At 41.9% G+C, this 27,159-nt stretch overlaps 1 pseudogene; it reads right to left on the bottom strand.

Annotated features, from left to right (window-relative positions):
* Nucleotides 1–4,088: 4,088 nt before the first annotated feature.
* LOC130881813 (TAR DNA-binding protein 43-like) lies at nucleotides 4,089–13,331 on the bottom strand (annotated as a pseudogene).
* Between the last annotated feature and the right edge of the window lie 13,828 nt (nucleotides 13,332–27,159).

Here is a 27,159-nt window from a genome sequence, read left to right as displayed (position 1 = left end):
CTATTTGAGGGGAGGTCTCTGTATAGGATCGTGAAAACACCCTGGAGCCTACAACGTAGGCTCCAAGACCGCCCTTTGAACCATCTGTATACACCACCAGCCCATCCTTCAATGGGGTGGGTGAAGTCACTCGGGGAAAAACTATAGGGTGTTCCGCAGCAAATCGTATCAAAGGATGTTTAGGATAATGATTATCAATCTTTCCTAAAAAGGTGGTGACCAAAATGGCCCAATCATCAGAAGTGGCAGCCAATGTTTGTACTTGGTGGGAGTTATAAGGAACTATAATGGAAATGGGGTGCTTGCCAAAATGGCCAACAGCTGCCTTCAAGCCTTTAAGGGCAATTTGAGCTATGGCTGCAGGGTACCAATCAATTATTTTATGAGGGGAAGCATGTGGATGGACCCATAAAATCGGCCCATTTTGCCAAAGCACTGCAGTGGGCAACTTCCTTGTTTTGAACACGCATAGGGAAAAGGGTTGGGATGAATCTATACGGCATAATTGTGCCCCTTCAATGGCCCTTTCCACTAAAAGGAGGGCAGCTTCGGCTGCAGGGGTTAAAGATCTGGGGGAGGTAATGTGGGCATCTCCCTCTAAAATATCAAATAAGGGCTTTAGGTCAGCAGAGGGAATCTTTAAAAATGGGCGAAGCCAATTAATATCTCCTAACAGCCTTTGAAAATCATTTAAAGTACATAAATCATTTCTGTAAATTTTAAGTTTTTGTGGAAGAATCTTATCTGGAAAAATTAAGGAACCTAAAAAATGCCCAGAATTAGCAACTTGGACCTTTTCGGTAGCAATTTGGAGGCCCCAAAACTGTAAGGTCTTAAGTAATAAAGGATAGGCTTCTTGAAGAAGTTTTTGATCTTTATGACATATAAGCACATCATCCATATAGTGAATAACTATTAGCATTGGAAATTGTTCTCTTATTGGCCTTAGGGCCTCTTGTACATACAATTGACACATAGTCGGACTATTTGCCATGCCCTGGGGCAATACCTTCCATTGGAATCTCTTATCAGGTTCCATATGATTAATGGAGGGGACAGTAAATGCAAAACGTGGTCTATCAGGAGGATACAAAGGGATGGAGAAAAAACAATCTTTGATGTCTAATATAATTAAGTTCCAATCTTTGGGCAAGGTGGAAAGCACCGGGAGCCCCCGCTGCACAGCCCCTAGGGGGTGCATTTGTTCATTAATGGCTCTTAGATCATGTAGCAAGCGCCATTTTCCTGACTTCTTTTTGATGACAAAAATCGGGGTATTCCAAGGGGAGGTTGATGGTTCAATGTGTCCCAAGGCTAGCTGTTCAGAAATAAGGCTGGTTACCGCCTTCAATTTTTCAGAGGTCAGTGGCCACTGGGGAACCCACACCGGGGTCTCTGTTTTCCATGGTATGGGTCGTGCTGCCCCAGTGGCGCCTAGGAAAAACCCAGGCCCTGTCTTCCTTGGTTGGGGTCGGGCGCCACAGGTTCTGTCCGCCCTTGTCCTAGTCGCCCTAGTCCTTTTCCCACCTCGTACCCTATCTTTCTCATAATATTGATTGCTTGTGGTGAATATTCATTAGATAAAGTAAGTCCCATGGCTTGCATAACATCCCGTCCCCATAAGTTAACAGGCAAGGCTAGTACATACGGGGTGAACCGTCCCTCCTGTCCTTCCATGGTCCTCCAAATAAGGACCGAGGAGCTGATAGTTGGGTGAGCATTATATCCCAGTCCTTGTAAAGAATGTGACGCTTCAGTAGTTGGCCAAGATTTGGGCCACCAATGGGAGGAAATTATGCTTTTGTCCGCTCCGGTGTCCAAAATGCCTTCAAAACGCTTACCATTAACCCAGAGGGACAACTTTGGCCTATCCTGGAGGCTAACAACTAAGTAAGCTGAATCCTGGCCTGAGAATCCCATCTGTCTGTCTTCTGTTTTCTGATGAGCATCACCTGGGAGGAGCAGCAGCTGAGCTATTCTATCTCCTTTACTAATAGAAAAAAACCCATTAGGACTGGAACATAATACTTGAATCTCAGGGACATGTTGATTATCAATTATACCAGGATGGACAATTAGTCCCTGCAGGGTGAGTGATCCTCGGCCTAAAAGGAGACCTACGCTCCCTTGTGGCAACGGTGTAGGCATCTGAACAGGGACAGGCTGCACCCCCATCTGGGGCATTAGTAAGAAGTCGGAGGAGGCGCACAAGTCCACTCTTGTTCCGTTTCCGGGGGAGCCTCGTCTGTTGCCTTGATAAACCTGTTCCCATATTTTTGTGGGCCCTGGGATCGAGGGCCCACTGCCCCGTTTTTTGGATTCTTATTCACAAATGTCTCCATAGGAGGGAGAACTCTGCCCTTTATATCCCTTACTGAGCGACATAGCTCAGCTTTGTGGTAGCCCTTACCACAGCGGGTACAGAGGGTAGGTGGAGCCCTTTCTCTTTCTGATGCTCTACAGTCCTTTTTAAAATGCCCCGGCTTTCCACATTTAAAGCAAACTCTTTTGTCAGGCCCTTTAAGGGGGCGCTTTTGAGACTGTAAAATGGCAGCAGCCAATCCTACATTAGTAAGGGGACCACCAAGTTCTCTACAAATCCTGAGCCAATCTTGTAACCCTTTATTCTTTCTTGGGGCTATGGCCGCGCGACATTCCTGAGTGGCGTTCTCAAAGATAAGCTGTTCAATAAGAGGCGCGGCTGTTTCAGGATCACCAAAGATGCGCCCTGCTGCCTCTGTCATTCGCGCCACAAAATCTGAAAAAGGCTCCTGGGTCCCTTGAATAATCTTAGTGAGCTGATTATTCACTTCCCCCTTTTTGGAGAGTGCCTTCCAGGCCCTAATGGCCATATCAGCGATTTGCCAATATGCACCCCAGTGATAATCTGTTTGATTAGCTGCAAAACGCCCTTGACCTGTCGGGAGGTCGAACGTCCATTGTTGCTGTTCCGGAGTCAGAGCCATAGCATTGGCCCTGGCTTGCTCCTGTGCAGCTTCATGCCAGAGAGCTTTCCATTCCAAATATTGGCCCATGCTGACAAGCGATGCTTTCGCCACCATCTGCCAGTCAGCTGGGGTCATGGCGGCCATGGCCAGCCTGTCCAATTGTGCAAGAGTAAAGTTGGCTGTTACTCCATATTTTCTGACCGACTCTGCCAATTCTTTAAGTTGATTATACTCTATGGGTGCATGCACCCGTCCTCCCTCTGCGCCTTCAAAAACAGGATAAGCAAGGTGTAGTTTTCTTTTTACTTTCTCCGGGAGGAAGGAGAAGGACTTCCGGCGCATTTCATAAGGAGGGGGCGCTGAAGGGACTACCTGCGGGGAGGCTGCATAAGGCTGCCGCTTTCGGGGCTCTCTCTTACTCCGCAAGTGATCATCAGGATGATACCTCTCCTCCTCATATCTGGCTTCTTCCTCCTCTAGTTCAGCTTCTTCCTCAGGGTCTAAGTCTTCTTCTTCTGAACTTTTAGAATCATCGGAGCTATCGGCAATTAAAGCTTCAAGCTCTTGTAAAGGGTATAGACTAGTACTTCCTTTCTTTCTTACAACAGGCAAGGGACCTCTAGGGTCCGATGCATACACCCCCTTGTCATTAGACGCACCGGGGGGGCCATTTTCCTTAATTGGGACTGGTTTTTTCTTGCGTGCGCCCAACCTCTCACTACGCTCAGTTTCTGACATGCTATCCTGGACTTCTTCAAGGACATTTCGTCCCTCCGCTACAACAGCCCGACAGGCTTCATCCTCTAAACAGTTCTTAATAAGTTTCCAAATGGCCCTTGTCCCCTGTCTCAATTCCCCTTCTGCCATTTTTTTATCAAGATCTTTACCTAATTTATTCCATGAGGCAAGAGTCAAGGACCCGGAGCAAACATACCAGGGAGCCACCCGATCAATTTCTTTGACAAAATTTTTAAGTGTCCGATTGGCAACTTTTATGTCTCGTTGCTTTAACACCGTTTCTAGCGCTGTAACGATAGACTGAGAGGAGCCCATGATAACAAGCAGACACCCGCGGCTTATCTACGTCCGTCTTACAAGTGTGAAGAAAATGAAAGTAAACTCCGCGTACGGCTCTTTTATCTACAAGAGACTGAGGCACGCAACAGAGTGCTGCCGCTTATCTACGTCGGACTTAACGCACCTAACAATCATAACGGTGAAAGCAGAGCATAGTAGCACTCCCAGGACAATCACTATGGCTTCAACACTATCTTCCTAAGGCAGCGAGAGGTCCAAGCCAAAATCCAGAAAGGACATACCTCTCTGAGCGTATCCACCTGCAGTTCTGAATCCTCCTTGAATCCAAGGGATCTCCGATGGTGCTGACGATGTTGAGGTTCCCGGGATTTCGGCACCAGTTGTCCCGCGCAACCGTCTCGCCAGCAAGAACGACGCGGCACACACAGGATCCTTCTGCAGAAAGCTTTAATGCGTCTTGAGAGGGAGAGCATAAGCTTACAGAGCGGAGACCCCAGAGGACCAAAGCCCAATCCTTTTATAGGTTAATAGTCCTCGCCTCCGACGTGTCACGCTCTGACTGGTTGCAGCTCGTCAGCCCATATGACGCCACGGGAGAGGCAGAGAACAAGGGATGGAAATTTCAGTTGGTGCTGCCGAATGCAGGCGCCATCTTGTAATGGAGTATGCAGGGGTGGTTCCCCACACAAGGCAACCAAATATCAACTGCCAACCTCTGCATGCACATATATGTATAACACCCACCTGCACACATGCATACACTCACCCACCAAAGAAAAATGTAAAATTCACCCCAAACTCATAGATACGTCGCAATGTCACAAAAAAGATACTGAAATCACAGTATAACAAAATGCAATGACTTCATCCAAGTAGCCTGACATCGGAGCAGTTGCCGAGGCCCCAAGAGAAATGCTGTCTCCGGGACAACAGGCAACTTTTTAGGAAAGCCATCATAGAACTCAGCCTCCTGGGTTCTGCCCTCAACCTCTCTTCACCTTACCATTAAATAGTATTATTGCTTCACAAATATATGACACAGCACTCAGGAGGCAGAGGCAGGCGGATCTTTGTGAGTTTGAAGCCAGCCTGGTCTACAAGAGCTAGTTCCAGGACAGGCTCCAAAGCTACAGACAAACCCTGTCTCAAAAGACAAAAAACAAAAAAAAAAAGAAAAACAAATATAAGACCCAAGCTGTCCACACGCATGCCATGCTCTGTGATCTCTAGAGACTTCCTCTCTTAACAATCAATATTTCCACATTTCCTCCTTTGTTATCAGAAGTGTGGTGAAGCAAAAGTGCTGAGAGAGACAGGGGAGGGAGAGAGGTAGACACAGAGAGAGAGGGGGCAGATAGAGTTCCTACTTCCGTTTCTTCTCCACACTGGTGTTATAGTCTCAGCCTACCAGAAGTAGAAGTACAAACATCAGCTGTCATTTTTCAGGGCTGCCTCTATAAGTCTGCCACTTTCCAAATAGGATCAAGTCTACAAAAACATCGCTTCAGAACCAGAAAAACAAAAAAGGAATTGGAGCGTTTTCTATAATGAGAGTGAAGTGGAGCATTCTGGGTACAGAAATGGTATGTGCAGGGGGTGGGGGTGCTTGTTGATTCCTGGCTGCTTAACCCTGAAATAATCACATAGAAATTAATACATTAAATTAATACATTAAATCACTGCTTAGCTCATTATCTCTAGCTTCTTATTTGCTAACTCTTACATAATAATTTAACCCATTTCTATTAATATGTGTATCGCCACATGACTATACCTTACCAGCTAAAGTTTCATCTGGCTCCAGTGGGGCTACATGGCTTCTCTCTGACTCCACCCTTCTTTCTCCCAGCATTCAGTTTAGGTTTTCCCACCCAGCTCTGTTCCCCTATAGCTCTGCTATAGGCCCAAAGCAGTTCCTTTATTAACCAATGATATTCATTGCTTACAGAGGGTAATCCCACATCAATTTTGATGGAAATAAAGTGTCATCTATACCTAAGTAGACTGCTCTCAAAACAGCGGTGACAGAATCTAGGGTAAAGCCTGTGTGTCAGAGGGATGATAGCGACAACCTCTGCCCATGAAGCTTGCCTCCGTGAGTCCATGCTGTAGGAATCCTCCTGGGAGAGATTTTAATGGCAACCCCAAGTGTGTGGTTTTCTCACCCATCAAGAACAGAGGGGGCTATTTGAAAATGCAAAACTCATATCGTTATACCTTGCCGTGCGGGCATTGCATGTAGGAGCAGCATGTACCAAAATCTAAAACAGCAACAATAACAGAGCAAACACAAGAGTTCAGGCAAGAAAAAAAAAATAGAGAGATGTTTAGAGACTCAGAGACCAATTTATTGGTAAGGTCAAGGGACATACAGAATCTAAAATAAAACACATTTTTTTTCTGAGATCTGTGTGCCGGTATGTTTAAACTTTCATCTCGACTTTACCTTGTTAGTCTCTGTGGAAATGGAATCAAAATTATTTTTTTTTTGTCCACCTAGAACAGCAATGCTATCGAGATTAAAATCCTCACCTCCAATGCTGGCATGTACAGCCCCCTTTGTGACACACTGAATCCCTATAAATGTTTGCATCTGTTTTCATCCTCTTCCTGTTGTCCTTCAAGTCCTGTCCCTTCCCTGAAGTCCTCCTCACACACCTTCATTGTCACAGTCCCTTATCAAAAGGTTTTGACTGTCACAATGTTGCTATTTTCTACTCAATTAACTTCAGAACTTTGTCAAAATTATTTTTATGAGTTCAGCTGGGGTTATGTTAGATTACCATCAAGTTTGGGGAAATTGACAGCCTTTCCAGAATTTTTTTAATTATTGAGGTTTTCAAAACACTGTCTTAAAATTATTAAAAACTTCTATAACTCAATTTGTTCACAGAAACCCTAGAAAGGATCATTGTTGTCACTAGCAAAAATAGCAAAAGTGAGTTTAAGGAATTTTTTCTCTTGCTTATTTTACTTACATTTATTCTGCATTTTACAAATTTTTAGAAAGCTGCTCATGTAGCCAAGGCCAGGTTTGAACTTGTTATGTAGTGGGACACATCCTCAAACATTTGGTTGCCCTACCTCCCTCTCTCAAGCAGTAGGACTACAGGTGTATATTGCCAGGCGCAGTTTTACCCCCATAGTGGGGATCGCACTGAGGCTTCATGTGTGATAGACACAAACTCTGAGCTTTGTGCTCCGTGTTGAGTTTTGGTCATTCTTAAGAGCTAGTCAGTGGTAGAACTAGAAACTCGGCCTGAGTGTCTGATAGGTGATAATCCATGATCTTAATTCATTGTGGGAGAAGGAAGGAAGGAAGAAAGGAAGGAAGGAAGGAAGGAAGGAAGGAAGGAAGGAAGGAAGGAAGGAAGGAAGGAAGGAAGGAAGGAAGGAAGGAAGGAAGGAAGGAACTGACCAAATGTTTTGGTTCACTGTACAGTTGGGACATCGCCTTGTATGGCCCATTGCTCTGTGATGTGTAATGGCGCAGTGCTTTAGGGCAGGATTGTGCCCTGGAGCAAAACTACTCAGTTCAAGCTCACCAGGGTGCAAAGAGCAAGAGGAAGGCTTGGAGTCTCCACATCCCCTTCACAGACATACCTCCAATGACCTCACTTCCTTCCATCAAGCCACCTTCCAAAGGTCCCACCAACTCCTAACAGCACCACAGACTGAGAACCAGCACTTTAGCACATGGCTTTGGAGGCATAGGTGGGGACTCATGCCCATGATCCAAGCTCTGGAGAGGTAGTAAGGATGGTGGTAGGAGATAGGGAGATAATGGGCAGAATTGTGTGTTTGAGGTCAGCTGGGCTATAGCGAGAAACTCGTTAAATGATCTAAACCTTAGTATTACCTTCCATCAAGTGTACAAGAGTAAAACATCATTTTTGTGTGTCTTTACATTTCTGAAGCTGATTTTACTGCAGAGGATATTCACTTAAAAGCATTCTGTTTAGCATTCTCTTCCTAATGCAAGGTGAGCTTTGCTTGTGTTTCTTGGTGCTCCAACCTTTACAGGTTTGTGTGTCATATTTGATGGTGTGTCCCATGCTTGCTACCTGCATCCATAACAATAAGAGCAAGAAGCAAACTCTGTAGTCAAATTAAGGGGCTTCTGGGAAAGTTAACAAAGCTGCAGGTTCAGATGAGGATGGAAAGGTCCCCTGCAGCCCCACTCTGTTTTAACAAGACCTAAGAGGGTGACGATAGGAGGAGGCACCAGAAACACTAAAGACTTAGCAACAGGCAAAGAGTCTCTTTAGGAAAACCTGATCTTCATCCTTCTCTCTCTCACTGACCCACCCCCCACTCCCACCCCATCACCACTCAGAATGGAAGCCAAGAGTAAAGCTTGTGTGATCCCTTTCTTCCTTTCCTGCTCTTCCTGGCTGGATTTCCCCACAGGTAAACCCAAGGTGCAGCATTCTTCCACAGATGCATCTATGTGCAGACGGCGACCACCGAAGAGGGGCACACACACACGTTTCCAGCTCCCAGCAGAGGGTGTGCTGCACTGCTCCTGGAACATTAAAATGAACAACTTTCAAAGACTCCATGACTTTGGAGCCTGTGTTTTTAGATAAGTGACATTTTTTAATTTCTTTCTTAATGATTACGTGAGAGAGGTTTTCTACATCTTGAGTGAATTTTAATACTTTTGCCTTCAGAAAGTTATCTGTGTCATTGAAACGTTCACGTTGTCTACTTCGATGTGCTGGAATCTCGTGGGATTTCTCTCTCCTCTCCATTTATTGTTCGTTTCTCTTTCTTATCTCTCCAAGGGCTTGCGCATCCTTTTCTCAGGTTTCTCTTTCATTTATTTTACAGACCAGTTCTTCTGAACATTTATCACTTTGATTGGGATTTCATTTCTCAATTTTCTTATTTTTAGTATATAGAGTTGTTTATATATACCTCCTCCCACTGGTGTTTTTTAAGGCTTTTTTTGTTGTTGTCTGTTTTACTCCAATCTGAGAATTTTATTCATTTTTCTTGGTTAAATGTTTAACACGTCCACATATATACCCTTGGATAAGACTACCTTTGGCCAAATAACATAGATTTGTGTGACACTGTGTTTTTTCTTTAATAAACTTTAGAAATCTTATTTTCTCTTTGATCCCAAAGTAATTGGTGCACATGTTTTAAATATTTAAGTGATTGAAGAAATCTTATTAAAATCATAATATTAATATCAACTTTGCTTTCAAGAACCAAAGAGTTTCTCCTCTACGGTCTCTGTCTTTCTGGAGACAATTGTTATCCTGCATTTAGTAGTCGTGATTTTCTCATTTTTATTTTTTTACTTTTAAGTCTGTGCGTGTCTGACCACGGGTATGTGCACACGAGTACAGTGTCCATGAAGGAAGGAAGATGAAGCCAGAAGCCCTGAAGCTGGAGTAACAAACAGCTGCGAGTTACCTGTTATGGCTGCTAGGAACCCAACTAGGTCCCTCTGCAAGAGCAGCACAAACTTTTAGCCACTGAGCTATCTCTCCAGTCCCTCATTCTTTTTGTTATTTAAATGGGTTTTATTTAAGAACTTTCAACAATGACAAGTGCTTTAAAAAGCATCCAAGAACAAGACAGAGAACTGCAGCAAGTAGCATTCTTTTTTAAAGTGTTTTTATTGAGCTGTATATTTTTCTCTGCTCCTTTCCCTTCCGCTCCCTTTTCCTTCTTCCCTCTCCCATGATCTCCATGCTCCAATTTACTCAGGAAATCTTGTCTTTTTCTACTTCCCATGTAGATTAGATCCATGCACGTCTCTCTTAGGGTCCTCTTTGTTCTCTAGGTTCTCTGAAATTGTGAATTATAGGCTGGTTTTTCTTTGCTTTCTGTCTAAAAGCCACTTATGAGTGAGTACATATTATACTTGTCTTTCTGAGTCTGGGTTACCTCATTCAATATGATGTTTTCTAGATCCATCCATTTGCCCGCATATTTAAATATGTCTTTTTTTTTATTTTTCTGCTGTGTAGTACCCCATTGTGTAAATGTACCGCATTTTCCTTGTCTATTCTTCAGTTGAAGGGCATTTAGGTTGCCTCCAGGTTCTGGCTATGACAAAAAAAAATAGTCAAAACAATCCTTTACAATAACAGGCATAAACAATCCCTGACATCAAGCTCTACTACAGAGCTACAGTGCTGAGAACAGCCTGGTATTGGCACAACTGAGTCAAAGACAGGATATCAATCGGCACACCTACAAGCACATGATTTTTGACAAAGAAGCAAAAAAAAATATAAAATGGAAAAAAGAAAGCGTATTCAACAATGGTGCTGGCATAACTGGATATCAATATGTACAAGACTGGAAATAGATTCATATCCATCACCATGCACAAAACTCAAGTCCAAATGGATCAAAGACCTCAACATAAAGCCAGCCACACTGAACCTCAAAGAAGAGAATGTGGGAAGCACACTTGAATGCATTGGCTTAGGAGACCACTTCCTAAATATAACCCCAGTAGCACAGACATTGAGAGAAACAATTAATAAATAGGACTTCATGAAACTGAGAAGCTTCTGTAAAGTAAAGGACATGGTCAACAAGATAAAACAGCAACCTACAGAGTGGGAAAAGATCTTCACCAACCCCACATTGGACTGAGGGCTGATCTACAAAATATACAAAGAACTCAAAAAAATTGGTCATCAAAAGAACAAATAATCCAACACACAAAAAAATGAGTATAGACCTAAACAGAGAACTCTCAACATAGGAATCTAAAATGCCTGAAAGACACTTAAGGAAATGCTCAACATCCTTAGCCTTCACAGAAGTGCAAGTCAAAACCACTCTGAGACTGCATCTTACACCTGTAAGAATGGCTAAGATCAAAAACACTGATGACAACTTATGCTGGAGAGGTTGTGGGGAAAAGGGAACACTTCTGCATTGTTGGTGGGAATGCAGCCCCTTTGGATGTCAGTGTGGAGATTTCTCAGAAAATTAGAAAACAAGCTACCTCAAGACCCAGCAATACCACTTTTGGGCATATATCCAAAGGATGCTCAGTCGTGCCACAAGGACATGTGCTCAACTATGTTCACAGCAGCATTGTTTGCAAGCAGCATTCCTACAGCAGCTAACAGCCATGAGAACATCCACCCTTCTTTGAGATACCTGAGCTCTTTGGTGAATTCTGCTTCCAAGTCCTCCCGCAAAGCACACCACAAATTATGTCCATGCTTGCAGTCCATCAGCTTCAGTTCACATGACCACACTTCCAGATCAGTAACAGAAGAGAACACATACCATACAGTATTAACATCAGATGACAGATGGGGAAGGAAATACAAGCATCATTTCACTTAGCATATTCAACTAAAGTGGGTTTTCAAAGAACAAAGCATAAATTCTTTCAATAGATGATGTCCATTGATGCAAAAACATTCATGCATTCCTTGCTACATTTCTCTCTGCATAATTTTTTACCAAAACCACAGGACTGAGTGACACTTCTCACCAAGTTAATATATCCATTTTTCCATCAAATCTCTGCATGCATCCCCTCTCTCTTTCTCACTCATGTTAGCCTTGCGTGCTTCTCTACCACCATCAATCCCATGCAAGCCTTCAAAAGTTCAAACAGTCTTCTGGTTCCATATCATAGCCTTCCTTTCATAGCATTGATGCAACTCCATCAAATAATGGGTAACAGATAAAAATAGAAACCCACCATCAAAGAGCCAGCCTGTATGATGTGATGATGAGCTCCTGAATGAGAAAACATATGAGAAAACAGGAGCATTACAGTTTGCAGCACCTCTTGCAGTGATGTGCTTTTTCCATGCACATTTGCAATGAGATGAGCTGCAGAGACTAAAAGAAGAATTCATATTATGCTTTCATATATGAAGGAAAACAAGTATTAAAAACAAAGCCAAAAGAACCAAAAACCATGATATTATGATCTCCCAATGGGAGTTGTTCCTAAGGGGAAAAAAATCCAACAGGTATGATCCAAGTTAAAATAAGGAGAAAAGAGTATAATCCTAACCAATGGTTTCTACTTTGAGCATGCAAGAAATTCACTTGAGAAGTCCAGTGACAAAATGCCACAAAGACACCTTCTGAGATGAACTGTCACGGGCTGGTTTACCAGTAGGGCAAACAAGCTCACTTTCAGACACCTAATATTTTATTTCTTTAAGTAGCAAAACATCCATTCATTTGGCTTTTCCTCTTTTTTTATGAATAAAAACATCAAAAAATACCACTGAAGGTATTTCAAACTGAACAAACCAATTTGAAAATTTTAATACACAGGTATTTTATAATATACTTACTATGAGTTTTGAAAATTTTGAATTCCCACCTTTCTATACCAACCAATCAACCAAAACCTGCTGCCTATACATTCCTCAGCCAGAAGATTTAGAATTTATGCCAAAGCCTCCATCAAGATCACTGTCTGACCCTGTATTTGATCCTGGCCCCTAACCATCAGGGGCACCACAATTATTCACTGTAGGAGCTGCTTCCAGAACCAAAAGCCTGATGCTGCTCCCACTGCATGCTGCCCTGGTTTTGTTACTACCAGATGGAGTTGATTGGTTCTGTTGGCTGGCCAGCATCCCTGTCATACCTTGGCTTCTCTGCAGGAGTCTCTGCTATAGCTGTCTTCACTGGATTAAGGCTGAAAGCTCCAAAGTTTATCCCTCCACCCATATTATCACTCTGGTTATTTCCTAAGCCAGATCCACCACCTCTACTGTTGCCAAACTCACCCTGATTCCGGAAGTCACCTGGAATACAACCAAATCCTCTCTTTTCGCTAACACTATTGTGCTTAGGCTCAGCATTGGATACATGCCACTGATTCCTTTAATGGCCAAATCCCTTCCACAACGATTATACAACCTTGTCATTGTAAAGCAACAAAGGCAAAAGGTCAGACTGATTTGGGAATGAAGACACCCACCACTTCCCCATGCTAATGGGAAAACTGCTCAAGTTCTTCAGCAGTCTTGTCCACAGTATGACACCCAATGACCTGCCTGTTTCTCAGGGGCTCATCTGGGCTGTGCTAAGATTCAGAAGCTTACAGTCACACCATTGACTATCTACCACATTATGTTATGATATTACTTTGACTTGGGATTCATATTCCATAAATGGAACAAAGCCAAAGCCTTCTGATTTTAAGATCACCGTAGGGTCATCTCCAAAAGTGTTGACATTGTCTGTATGGTCTTACTTAGTTGTTTTCCCTGGGTGAGCCAATACTGGAAGATCAGATGTTTCTGGACTATTTTTTTACAGGTTTGCTGCTGAGAATGTATAGCCCTTACCCATTTTCCTTGTGTTCAGACTAGTAGACAGCATCGTCAGACTAGTAGACAGCATGGACCAGATTTCCCTAGCCAGCATCACAGGCATACAGAAGTCCTTTCAGTCAAATGCCTTTCATACACTGAGACACTGGGTCCCTGTAGAAGCAAAGCCACATGCTCTGGGAACTGGACAGTAATTGTGAGCAGCAATACCTTGTCATGGTCTCCTGTTGGTGTTTCATGGGCTCATCATTCTCACCTTCTGTTACGTGCATATATTCAGACACCTTTGCTTAGCTCTCCATTAGGCCATTGCCAATAAGTGTTACAGAGATCTTGTATCAGCCAAGGTACCCCTTCACGCCCACAAAATCCAGTCCCTCATTTTAAAATTGTATTATTATTCTATTAACAAAATATACTGCCATGTGCTTTGAGATTTGTATGAATACTATATTCTTTATTTTACAAGCTTGAGTTTTGGCTAAATCACATTTTAAGATCCATCCATGGCTGCTTATAATCAGAAGTAACGTATTTAAACATTTTGGGAGTTTTCTGTGGTCTTGTATAATCCACCAGCCATGCAGCAGTCATTCTATAGAAAGGAGGATACTAGGCACCCTACATGATGCCACAGCACTCAGGGGTGCCTCCCTTTCTGCAAGAGAGGAAGAGTGGCCATAAGGCACCTATGGCTGAACAATGACAGGCAAAGTACATGCTCACCTTAGCATAACAACAGATTACAATCCAAACTGACTATTACAATCTGCACACCCTCTGCTTTTGAAATATACTGAAGGTTTTTTTGGTGTTTGACCACATCTAGATTTGATTTGAGCAAGTACTCCTCTGAAAATAGTACTTTCTCTTCATGAGCGACAAAATTATATACCAAACTATGAACTCAAGATTATTGTTCAGGTTATTCAAAATGATATATGGTTTATGTCTTACTCTAACATGGAAGTTTGGGAGAGTGTTAAGGTCCCCTACTATATTCTTTTAGTAGTAGCAGTAGTAGTGAGGTGTGTGTGTGTGTGTGTGTGTATGTGTGTGTGTATGTGTGTGTGTGTGTTTGTATATATATATATGGCACGATACACACATGGAAAGCAACTTGTGGGAGATGGTTCTTCCATTCCACCATGAGGATCCCAGGCCTTCAGGCTTGGCAGCAAGTGCTTCACCAATTCAGTCATCTTGCTTGCCCAGGGTCCCTGCTACTATTTTTGTGCGTTCCACTTTATGCTTCTACCAAAGTCTGCAGTTACAAGGTATATTGTGTTACATTAAGGCGTTTTGTTTCAACTTGCATGTGTTTATTGACATTGGGAACCAATCATTTTGTTATGGGCTTTATTGTTACCGACTTATCATCCTTCAAATTCTGTTTTAATTTACCTGCTGTATCTCCTAGCCTCTGTTTAATTTCATAATGATGTGCTCCCGCATGAAGCAGATCTCTTAGCTAAAGAAAAAAATTCTCCATTAGATGGAACCTTATTAATATGGAGATTTAGTCCATTTATATTAAATATCATAATTGCTTCCTGTGCTTAGGCTGCAACCAGGTTATTCTATGCATTCTTTCTCTGGTTCCCCTTATTATTCTCTGCAGAAATTATTTTAAAATTTAGGTTTGTTCCTACTCGTGAGTCTAATAAAACATTGTGATGACCTATATTAAATTAACATCCGTACTCATCAACAGAGAAAATAATTTCACTTTTCCTTTTGAAAAGTAGGAACTCAGACTCTGAGTGCCTGTCTTTCTAATACCTCTACAAATTACTGGGACAATAATAATACCAATAAAATGGTTATTGTTTATTGAATACCTAACTCGTTCCACTCACTGTGAAGTACTTTATACATTGGTTCATTTTACCCATATTACAGTCCTGTGAATAAGTATCATTCTTGTTCCCAAATAAACTGGGAAAGCTGTGCTGCAGAGAGCTAATTTGCATTGCTCTAAAAGCTGCTACATCTCAGAGTCAGCCTTGGAAGCAGTAACTTTGGAATCGGACCCCACAACGTTGATACTATACAGAAATGAGTCCTTGTGAGTTGATAACCTATTGTTCTATTTTATTGTCTAGATGGTTGGAGAAAATTCAGCATTTAATTTAATTCATTTAAGTAGCTATTAAAACTACCTTAGTCAAATACCTCATTCATGTTCCTAGCCAAATGCTACCACCACCTTCTCACCCTTTACTTTCACATCTAAAACAATAGAAAATTGTATGTATTTATAATATAAAATAAAATATGATGCTTCATGTACCCCATCTTCCCCTTTCAGACTTAATTCATTCTGTCAAAGTTATCATCACCAGCCCTTGCATAAATTGCCTTTATTCATCTTCCCTCTTCACCTTCCCTACTAGAATGCAAGCCTCATGGGGAAGTGTGCTCATAGCCACATCTCAAGCACCTCAAACAGTGCCCAAGACACAACGCTCACACACAAACACCATGTGACAGAGCAAACAGAGTAATGACTGTGGCCACCTCAAGGCCTTCTAGCTGCTAGCTTCATCATTCCTGAGCTTGTGTCTTTGATTCACTTTTCCTTCCTTCTTTCATAGCAAAGGACTTTGAGTCCATGATGAAAATGTCTACTTATAACAATACATACTTTTTACTTTCCCTTGGAACTGTGTCCTTTAGCCATTATCTTATAATAGTTCCTGACACAGGACCTAATTCCCTGGATAATTCCATTTTTATCTCCTTATATGTAATTTTAAAAGTCATTTTAGTAGAAGAGGGTTTTTGAAAAAGGAATATATATGCTACCTCAGGATCTCCCACCACGATGTAAAACCAAATGCTGTTCGAAAGGTTCATCCACTGAGATATAATGAAAATGAAATGAGAAAGCAAAAATAAAATGTTAAATCTTGATTTATAAACAAAAAAAGTCAACCAATTAAGCCAAAAAATTAACTAAAATAAAAGGCTAAATTTTTCTATAAAAAGAAATTGCCCTTAAATAGATTTAAGAATAATTTTAAGATGCTATTATTTGTCACCATTTCATTAACATTAAAAACATTAGCAATTACAAGACAGGGTTTGTTGTCTGTAGGTTCTGCACAGTCAAAGCTGTTACCATTTTATTAGTGTGAATGTTACAGTGGACCAGTGTTTGACAAGAAGACACCAAAAGACACAGGTAACTTCATACCAGGTACCTACAGAGACAAAGATATTGAACCTTAACTGCACAGAGTTGGCTAAAAGTAGAACTGAGAGCAGGCCTGGTTGCTGAGATTACTGTTGCTGTGCAAGCAAAATTCTACCGGCCCAGATCTTACAATAACATACATGTATTGTCTCTTACTTATGAAGGTCAGACTGTCTAAGGGTTGGCAGGGCTGTGTTTCTTATAAAGAATCAGGAAGAATATATATCCTTGTAAATGTCACCTGATTTCCTTGGCATCTCACCTCTGACTGATTCTATCACTCAATCTCCTTCTCAGACTGAGCACCCTCCCCTACCCCTATCAGGCTGCATGAACTACAGGCCAGTGAGAGACCCTGTCTCAAAACAAACAAACAAAGGCAGAGATGGCCGTGAACAATCTGCATACAAACATGGATCCTCAGAAAACACACAGGCATACACATGAAAAGATCCTTAATTAATCACATCTGTAATGTTCCCCATTGGCATGTAAGCTGTCAGATCTACAGGAATGAGGTATTAGGATACACAATTTCCCCAAATTCCTACTGTCCCATGTGTTACAGAAGGGACAGGAGCATGTTAATACTAATAATTCAGTAGAGCAGAAAGGGTGTTTTTTTAAAGGGGGAGGGACTGAAGATGATATAACAGCAAATTCTTAAGGAGAAGGAGATCCAAAGCTGTACTGATGGCGGAAGATACAAAATAACCCCACACTAGTTTAAAATTATGTATAATAAGGGTTTATTTATTTAGGGAAGACTCACAGATCACTGTCCTAAATCACAGTCCTCTGCACATACAGGGAACAGGAGCAGAGTGGCCCAGTGGAAGCATGCTGGAAGCAAGAGAGAGAGCACAACACTTTCCAGCTGCACTTATAGTGTAAGAGACCACGCCCAAGTGGGCAGATAACTTAAAGGTTACTGGCTGAAGGAGCTGAAAGAACTGCCACAGCACTGTAACTCCTTCCCTGGCAAGGACTTGCTCATTTTAGAAACTAGACAGGTATCTGAAAACACCGCCAATATTCAGGAGGACAAGCATTTACTGAGACAATATCAAGAAACCAAACCTTGGTTGCTTCATTTGCCTCACCCTCATTAAAATTATATGGTAATGAAGTTATGCAATTATAATGATTTGAAACTGTTGCTATGGCATAGTATTTAAGAGAAAAAGAAGGACTGCACACCCCAACATCAGCATGTATGAAGCAAAGATAAGAGGATCACAAATTCAAGGCTGAAGAGATGACTTGATGATTGAGGGCACTGACTGTTCTGCCGCAGGGCCTGAATTTGGTTCCCAGCACCTACAGTGAAGCTCACAAACTTCTGTATCTCCAGCTCCAGGGGACAACGCTGTCTTTTGGCCACTATAGGCACCAGACACACAATGTGGTACACAGATATACATGCAGGCACAATGTTCGTACACATAAAATAAATGTTTTAAAGTATTTTTAAAGAGAATCTGATGTGGGATTCCCCTCTGTATGCCCTGAATACCATTGGTGAACAAAGACATTGCCTTGGCTGTTGATAGGACAGAGGAGAGCTAAGCAGGGAAAAACTGAATGCTGGGAGAAAGAAGGTGGAATCAATGAGAAATCATATAGCCCCACCAGAAACTGATGCTGGAACTTCCCCCGGTAAGCACAGCCTCATGACGATACACAGATTAATAGAAATGGGTTAAATTAAGATGTAAAAGTTAGCCAATAAGAAGTTAGAGCTAATGGGCCAAGCAGTGATTTAGTTAATGCAGTTTCCGTGTGGTTATTACAGAAGTCTGGGTGGCCAGGAAACAAATAAGCAGCCTCCTACAACCAGAATCCATGGTGATTCTCAGTTCAGAGTAACTTTGAGGCCAACCTGGGATACATGAGATATGTCTTTTTAAAAAAAAATTTAGGGGGAGTTCAATCTCAGAATGGCAAAAATCTAAACACGATAAGATTCATAAGATACTGCCAAAAGTAATATTTTAAAAGAAATTCTTTTTGAATATGACACCAGCTTAGAACTAAAGAATGAAGTCAAATCATGTTGGAGGAAGTGACACAGTGAAAAGAAGACAAAAGCATACATGGAAAAAAGAAAACTTCAGTAGGAATTGACCAACGTAAATACACTGAAAGGGTGGCTCAGAGCACACAAGCTCAAATCATTCACTCCAGTCCTGGGGTGAGAAGATCAAGCCTCAGTTCTCACCAACCCCTTGCAGAAAGCAGGGACTTCGTCCTTGTCAGTTGAACCTCTGCATCAGAAGAGACAAGTCTTCTAGACAGCCTTTAGCAGAAAGCCTCTGGCTATGGACTTCTACAGTAAATAGGTATTGGGTCAACGGGACATGACTTCTGGAAGAATGGAATTGGCAGCACTCAATTCTCAGGAATGTCCACAAGGAATAATTGTTTAGGTTGCTCCCAGTTTCTGTTATGAATAAAGTCACAATTAACATGGCTGAGCAAGTGTCTTTCTGTTAGGAAGGAGTATCCTTCAGGTATATGTCCAAGTGTGGCATGCCTAGATCAAGTGTGGAATACCTGGATCTAGTGTGGCATACCTGGATCAAGTGTGGTATACCTGGGTCCCAAGATAAGTCAATTTCCAATTTTCTGAGGAACCATCATATTGATTTGCATAGTGACTCCCCAAATTTGCACTCCCACCAGCAGTGGAGGAGTGTTCATTCCCCTTGCTCCACATCCTTGCCAGCATGAGCTGTCACTTGTGGTATTAGCCATCCCCATTCTGAGAGGTGTAAGATAAAATATCAAAGTAATTTTCATTTGCATTTCCCTAACTGCTAAGGATGTTGAACATTTCCTTAAGTATTTCTCAACCATTTGGAGATTCCTCTATGGAGAATTCTCTATTTAGATTTTTAGCTCATTTTAAATAGGATTGTTTGTTGTTATTATTATTAATGATATCTAATTTCTTGAGGTTTTTGTATATTTTGAATATTACACCTCTATCATATGTGGAGTTGGTAAAAAAAAAATCTTTTCCCATTCTGTAGGCTGCCTCTTTGTCCAGTTGATGGTATCCTTTGCCTTACAGAAGCTTTTTAGTTTAGTGAGAATAGGTGTTTCTCTGACTCTCTTACTTGTTCTTGGAGACTCTTTTTCTCCTACTGGGTTGGCTTATCCAGCCTTGAAAGGAGGGGCTTTTACCTTGTCTTATTGTATCTTGTTTTGTCCTGTTTGGCTCTTGGAGGCCTAATCTTTTCTGAAGAGGAAACGGGGGGGGGGGTGAATCTGAGGGAAAGGGGAGGTGATGTGGAACTGGGAGGAGCAGAGGGAAGAAAAGATATGGTTAGGATGTATTGTATGAGAGAAGAATTTATTTTTAATTTTTAAAAGGGGTGTGGGGTACTGTTTATGGTGTGGTACTCACCATCTGCACTCCTACCACCTCACCAGCTGACCTCTCTCCTGAGCCAGGGGGAAGGGTATGGGGTGGTCATACAGCACAGGAATGAAGGGCTACTCTTTTCTGTCTCTGACCATGCTGACAGCATATGGCTGGGACCTTCTTTAGTAAAGCTAGAAGCTAGACAAGGCTCTGGCCAGTGTAGGTGTGGTTTCCCAGTTCAGTCTTGTGCACTGGTAGCTATTTCCCAGAGGAAACTCCTGACACCATTGAAAAATCCTAGGTCAAATGAAATAAGTCATCATTTAAAAGGTCATTCAGAGCAGTACATGGCAACCTCAATAGATAAGAGGCCGAGGCAAGAAAACCGTGAACTTGAAACCAGCCTAGGCTAAATAGTAAATTCAAGACTAACCTGGACTACATAGTAAATTCAAGCCCAACCTGGACAACATAGTGAGAACCTGTCTCAAAAAATAATAAAAGAAGTGGGACTGGAAAACAACTGAGTGGTTAAGAGGCCTTACTGCCCTTCCAGAGGGCTCAAGTTCAATTCCTAACAGCTGCATCTGGTTGCTCATAACCACTTATAAGTTCAGAGGATCAGAGTCCCTCTTCTGACCTCTACAGTTACCCACATGTGTGTTCACACATGCATAGCCACATACATATAAATAAATAATATAATACATTTTAAAAGTCATGTAAATAGTGCCAAATATTCTCAACTATAATACTGATTCAAACTGGAGGACCAAGTAGTATTGGTAACTATTTACAAAAACAAAAATTTTTAACAAAGATACAGAAATGACCGCATAAATGAAGTCAATGAGACAAAATGTAAGTGGTTGCTACAGAGTACAGCATGGCCGCAGATTCATTGCTAAGCTTTGCTAATTTTTCAAAAATAATAGATCCACAATAATAACATTCTAGAATTATTCAAAACAAAAAGGCGCAAGCTTTCATGGGAAGCAAGAATTGCTTTGATTGCTATATCTAAAAAGGAAATGCCAGAAAAAAAAGTTTGCTTAGACTAATCTCAGTATAAAAATTGCTAGTGGTCCTGCTGGGACTTCAAATCGATGTATCACAAGGAAATTAATCAGCATGACTCATCATATTAACACAGGACAGAACTGACAAAATCCAGTTCCAATGCTGTCTAAATGAAAAGTTTCAAAAATAATTTTTAACTGACCTTCAAAGGGCATTGCTATTTCAAGTTATATGTTGATAGCTTAACACACACAAGGCTATGGATTTAATCTCAGTAACACATACCACCACCACCCCCCCAACACACACACAAACAGTTCAAGATATATGCTGATGCATTCAATACAGATCTGAGTCATTCCTTTAAAACTATCAATGGATAGAGACCATTTAACCTTTCTACTTATATATTAGGAATTATTGACGTATTATATATTTTTATTTTATGTATATGAGTGTTTGTATGTATGTATGTGTACCACAGGCATACAGTGCCCACAGAGGCCAGAAGATGGCATCAGAACCCCTGGTGCTGTTGTTGCAAATGGTTACGGACTGCCATGTGGATGCTAGGAACCAAGCCCAGGTTCTCTATAAGAATAGAAATGCCCCTAACCATCAAGCAATTTCTCCAGTCCCCCTCTATTAATGTTGACTATATTACTTAAACAGGGGGAAGAAGGGGAACAACCATAATAATGAAGATATAGGAGCACATGCTTTAATCCCAGCCCTTAGGAGGCAAAGGTAGTAGATCTCTGAGATTGAGAACAGCATGGTATTAGAGAGACTTCCAAGATAGCCAGGGCTGCACAAAGAAACTCTATCTCCAAAAACAAACAAAAAATATGAAGAAATAAATGAATCTGATCTTTAGCTAGAGTGATAAGTACTTTGAAGGACATAAGCAAAATTCAAGTGATGAAACTATTACCAGAGGCAATAACCCACAAATTCTGAGTCACAAATTCAATTGCATCTCTTTATGAAGTGATACCTGATTAGCATAACTGGAACACAGAATGAATTCCACTGATAATAGATGTCAACATATTAGAATGATAAAATATTCGTTTAATTTAGGTCATTGGGTTTGAGGTTTTTGTTATTTTGTTTTAAAACATTTCGTTTTAAAACAAAAAAGTACTTCAGAAGTTGTCCCCACATAAAGTAATCCTAGTTGGTAATATGAAGTATAGAGAACATCAATATACATGGTGCTTTTATAAAATAAGTTATGGTAATAATGAATTGTATTTATGACTTAGTATGTGACATTTTTACAGAATGTACTTCAACTCCGCTTTCTGCTTAATCATTAATCTTAAGAGGTGAATTCAATTCTAATTCCCTCCTTATAAACAAGGAAATTGAGGATGAGAAAGAGGAAACACTGTTGTGGTTTGGGCATAAAATGTTCCTCGTAGGCTCATGTGTTTGAGCACTTTATCCCTAGTGATGGCACTGTTTGGGAAAGTTTGCAGAACTGACAGGAAGTAGAGCATTGTTTGAAGGAAGTGGGTCACTTTGGGGCTTTATAACCTTACTGACTTCCTGTTCATTTCTCACCTTCTGAGTATGTTTTCAACGAGACCAGCCAAACTCCTATTTTCTGCCTCTATGCTTTCTATGTCTGTTGTATGTCTTTCAGTAGAGACAGACTCCATCCCTCTGTAACTATAAGGCAAAGACAAACCTCTCTTCCACAAATTGCCTTTGTCAGCGAATTTTTTCACAGCAAAGATTTTTAAGTTGCTTTGTCAGTGTAGAACCCAGCAATGACAAGCTCAATAGAGGCCCAAGTCTCAAAAGTTTACCCTAAGGCAATACCTGATTCCAAGAAAGACCACAAAACTGAGACCACCCAGGCACCACCAAGGAACAGACCTTCCAAAGGATATTCTTAACATTCCAACCAATGTTGACAGGATCACCTGCCAGCACACATCTATTGCTTTTCAGCAAGACACTCCTAGGCAAATGTCAGCCAATCAAGGATACTGAACCTTAGAAAAAAAAGTTAAGTACATGGTTTTGAAAAGGCGACTTCCTTGTCCTTGCTGCCAGCATGAACTCTGACTCTTTCTGGAGGTCCAGCTATGGAGCATTTAAATGGAGTTTGTGAGCAGAGTGCTACAACTTGCTTAATGGCAACACAGACCTGCTGATGAAGAGCTACTTATGGAGTTTGTTTGCCATTTGGGTAAGAGACTGCTCTTGCCTGGACTATTTGATGTTATGCTGTATGAACTGGACATGCAGAACTCACAGAGAAATGACTGCTGAACTTGCTTAAAGGTAAAATGGTCCTTCAAGGTTCCTGCTTCATGGAAAAAAATCTGCCAGACATTCTACAGGATATGGAAGAAAGCAACTGATGGACTTAGCCATTACAAGACAGAACATATCTTTAAATTTCCTGCTTCATGGAAAAGTCTGCTGGATACTATGGGCCTGTAGGCTAAAAGTGGACGCCCCAAAGGTACAGAAGAACTCTGGATGACTGTCCAGGCACCATGATGTCTCTGTCAATTCTAGAGTTTTGGAAGTTGCTTACAATGTACTTCCAGTTAACTTAGGTAATGTTATATCCTTTTGGAGTCTTTGATGGAGTTGAAGAATAGATAGTTATAGGTTTCCTTAGTTATGATAAAAGATAAAGTAGATATAAATAATGTAACTGTAATTCTTGCTTGATACCTGTTTTGTTATATGTAATTACTATGTTAAAGTTAAACCTTCCTTTTGATTTAAACAAAAAAAAAGTTAGATGATGTGGGACTCCCCTCTGTATGCTGTGAATATCATTAGTTAATAAAGGAACTGCTTTGGGATTATAGCAGAGCTATAGGGGAACAGAGCTAGGTGGGGAAAACTAAACTGAATGCTGGGAGAAAGAAGGTAGAATCAGGAAAAAGCCATGTAGCCCCACCAGAGACAGATGCCAGACAGAACTTTACCTGGTAAGCCATAGTCATGTGGTGATACACATTGATAGAAATGGGTTAAAGTAAGATGTTTAAGTTAAGATTAAATTAAGCTAATGAATAAGAAGCTAGAGCTAATAGGCCAAGCAGTGATTTAAATAATATAGTTTCTGAGTGATTATTTCCAGCCTGGGCAGCCAGGAACAAATGAATGGCCTTCTACAACAGGGCCCAGGTACTACAATTCAAACTCCATCTTGTCCTACCAGTAACCGACCATATTGGGGACCCACTATAGAAAACACGTAACTCTTTCAGCTACCTTCACCCAAGGACACCACAGCATTCTTTCCCAACCTTTCCAAGAGGCACAATAGTTTGAGAGGAATCATCCTGCCCACTATCCTTCACTCTGGATCAGCCAGGCTTTGCTATCTGTCTGATTTCCAGGCTTTTTGGATTCTTTGTTTTCACAGAGGCATTGCCTCTAACAAAAACTGTGCATATTTGATTCTATTGAGCCATCGAGTTTGCAAAGAACTCACATGAATATAAAATTTCTGTCATTTCAAGGAGAGTCGAAGGATGTATGGCTATTTTTATCTTGTTTTGCTTATTCTATGCCCTGCCATTGAGTCTCCCCTAAGTAGCTGACTTCACCTGCAGTATCTCTGCTTGTTGCCCTGCCTCCCTTGCAGCTAAAGATGAGTGAATACTCAAATTCAAGTAGCCCACAAGCTGGGTGGAAAAATCATAATGCCTCTTGTTATATGTATGTAGGTATGCATGTGTGCATGCATGTATGTATGTATGTGGAGGGAGTGTGTGCATGTGAGTACAGATGTCTGTGGAATCCAGAGGTATCAAATTCCCTGGAGATGGGGTTAGAGGAGGTTGTGAACCCCCTGGTGTGGGTGTTGCTGAGAACTGAACTTGGGTCCTCTACAAAAGCAATCCTCTTAACCACTGAGTCATATATATCTTCAACTCTGTGATGTCTTTTACTATTAATTCAAAGGCAGAAACCCTGGGAAATGAGCTATATGAAGTGGTACTGCCAACACAACCCCAGAAATAGGAACCAACATCACAACAAACCAGAGTTATTGGAGAGAAGAAAAGGGCAGTGACAAAGAAGAGCACCATGCAAGCCTAGGGGCAAAGTGATGCATGTTCCAGAGCTGCCAGATTCCTGTCTCTAGAGGTCCAGCCATCCTGTGCAAGGTGTTGCACAGCTTAAATCCTGCCCGCCCTCATGTGTAAACATTGAAATCTTAGCTTCAAGGACCTCAGAACGTGATCACAATTGGAAATAAGGTCTTTGTGGATGTAAACCATGCAAATGAGGTAATACAAAAGTAGAGTGGGCTCCTGGTCCAATACATTGGTGTCTTTGGAGAGTGTGGGGACAGATACGCAACCTGTGAGGAGGCTATGTTAAGGCAGAAACAGTGTGATGTGTCCACAACCAACAAATGATACAGCAAACCAGAGAACCACCAGAACTGGGTGAGAGACCTCCCAGACTTCAGACAGACCAACCCTGGAATCCTCCAGAACACTGAGGTAATCAATTCTTGCTGTTTACGCTGCTCTGCCTGTGACAGCAGTCTTGGAAGCTAATCTAAACCCACGTCCATGCGAGCTCATCTAAGTGGGTTCCTGTTCCCTGAAAAGCAATCATAACAGGAACACAAGCATCTGACTTTCACTGCCTGAGCTCTGAGCAGAGGGACACCCCACCGGAACCGGAATTCTGCCCAGAAATCTGTTTTTAATCTCCTCCAGGACAAAGATAAATGAACAGGAAAAGTTTAAAGGTTCTCGTCTAAGAGCATGATGAAAATAGTTTTAGCCCTTTAAAAACTTTGAAGGCAGATAAGCGAAAATCCCGCCTTGGGGGCAAGAAAGCTCTCAGCCAGGTGCACCCTGTTGCCCAGCATTTCTGCAGGATAAAGCAGTCAACAGATTCATAAGTCATTTTCCATGCGGTTGCTGTTCATTGCCTCAATAAAAATTAGGGAATATACTTTAAAACACCTCTAGTTTCAGACTAAAGGAGTGGATTACTTTTTTCCCCCAAAAAGGTGAACTAGCAAGGCTGTGCTGTGTGCACGTTCAAATTCTGAGTCTTTTGTCTTCAATCCCAAGTGTGTGCCTCCAGCCTACATGGAAGTTGCTAGCTCTCTGAATGTTTCAATCCAGAGCAGACTGTGCTTAGGTCACAGTGCCAGCAGCAGCTTCTCCCATCTCCTCTGCCCCACAGACTCTGGCAGGAACCGCACTGAAAGCCCTACCTGTGAATCTTTAGCCAACAGACTCCCATGAGCCTGAAGGTTCAAGCCACATCAAAGGGCCATATGTGGTTACTGACCACGGCACCTCCCCTCATCCACCCACTTCCCTGCTGCATCCTGGGGGAAAAAAAAAGCGTGAATGCAGACTTTGCTGAAATCTTACATCTTCTCAGAGACCTCCAGGAGGGACTCAGCTCAGTCGCATGGGCCCCCTTCACACAGCTGCCAACACTGTTAGTCTGTGCTGCTGTGGCCTGGTCTCAGAGCCCCCACCAGGCAGTTTTCTGTCATCCATGGTGTTAGTAATGTTTCTAATAGACTCCTTCCCCTAGCAACACGTCTTAACCACATCCAAGACCATTCAGTAGAGGTAATTTTTTTTTCATTTTTCATCTTTATTTTGTTTATTTTTAACTAAGGCTGGGAAGGGCACCCATATGCCACACTGCATATGTGGAGGTCAGAGAACACCTGCTAGGGTCGATTCTCTCCTTGCAGGGCAAGAATCCAGGTATCGAATTCACACCTAACAATAAGCCCCTTAACCTGCCGAGCCATCTCACTGGCCAAAAAAAAGAAGAAAAAAGGAGGATGAGGAGAAAGGGGAAGAAGGAGGAATAGGAAGAGGAAGAAGAGGAAGAAAAAGAAGAGGAGGAGGAGATGATGGTGAGGAGGAGAAGGAAAAGGAGACTGTGAAGAATGAGTGACAAGCAGAATCTAACCAAGTACGGGCAATTCCTAACCCCTTTTGAAAGACCCTCAGAGAGTGTCTTCCCGCTGAGGAGACCCTTCCCCAAGGAACAGCGAGACCACCGGTGTGGATGCAATCATCAAGAGGTTTATTCAGATACATGGGTACCCGGGGCGACAAAGTCTCTCGGAAGACTTGCGCGCCGCATGGTTGGGGCAGGGGGTTTTTATAGGGTTGGGGAGCAAAAAGCGCGGCTACAGAAACGAGATGCCTGGTTACAGGGTTCTGATTGGGTCATTCAAATGTGGCAAGGCTTAGGCTGAGTTTGAGCTGAGGACAAGTTCCCCATTTCATGGAAATCAGATAAGTCGCT

Source organism: Chionomys nivalis, chromosome 1 (assembly GCF_950005125.1).
Source record: "Chionomys nivalis chromosome 1, mChiNiv1.1, whole genome shotgun sequence".
NCBI classification, from domain to species: Eukaryota; Metazoa; Chordata; class Mammalia; order Rodentia; family Cricetidae; genus Chionomys; species Chionomys nivalis.
This window is presented reverse-complemented; position numbering and strand designations above follow the sequence as displayed.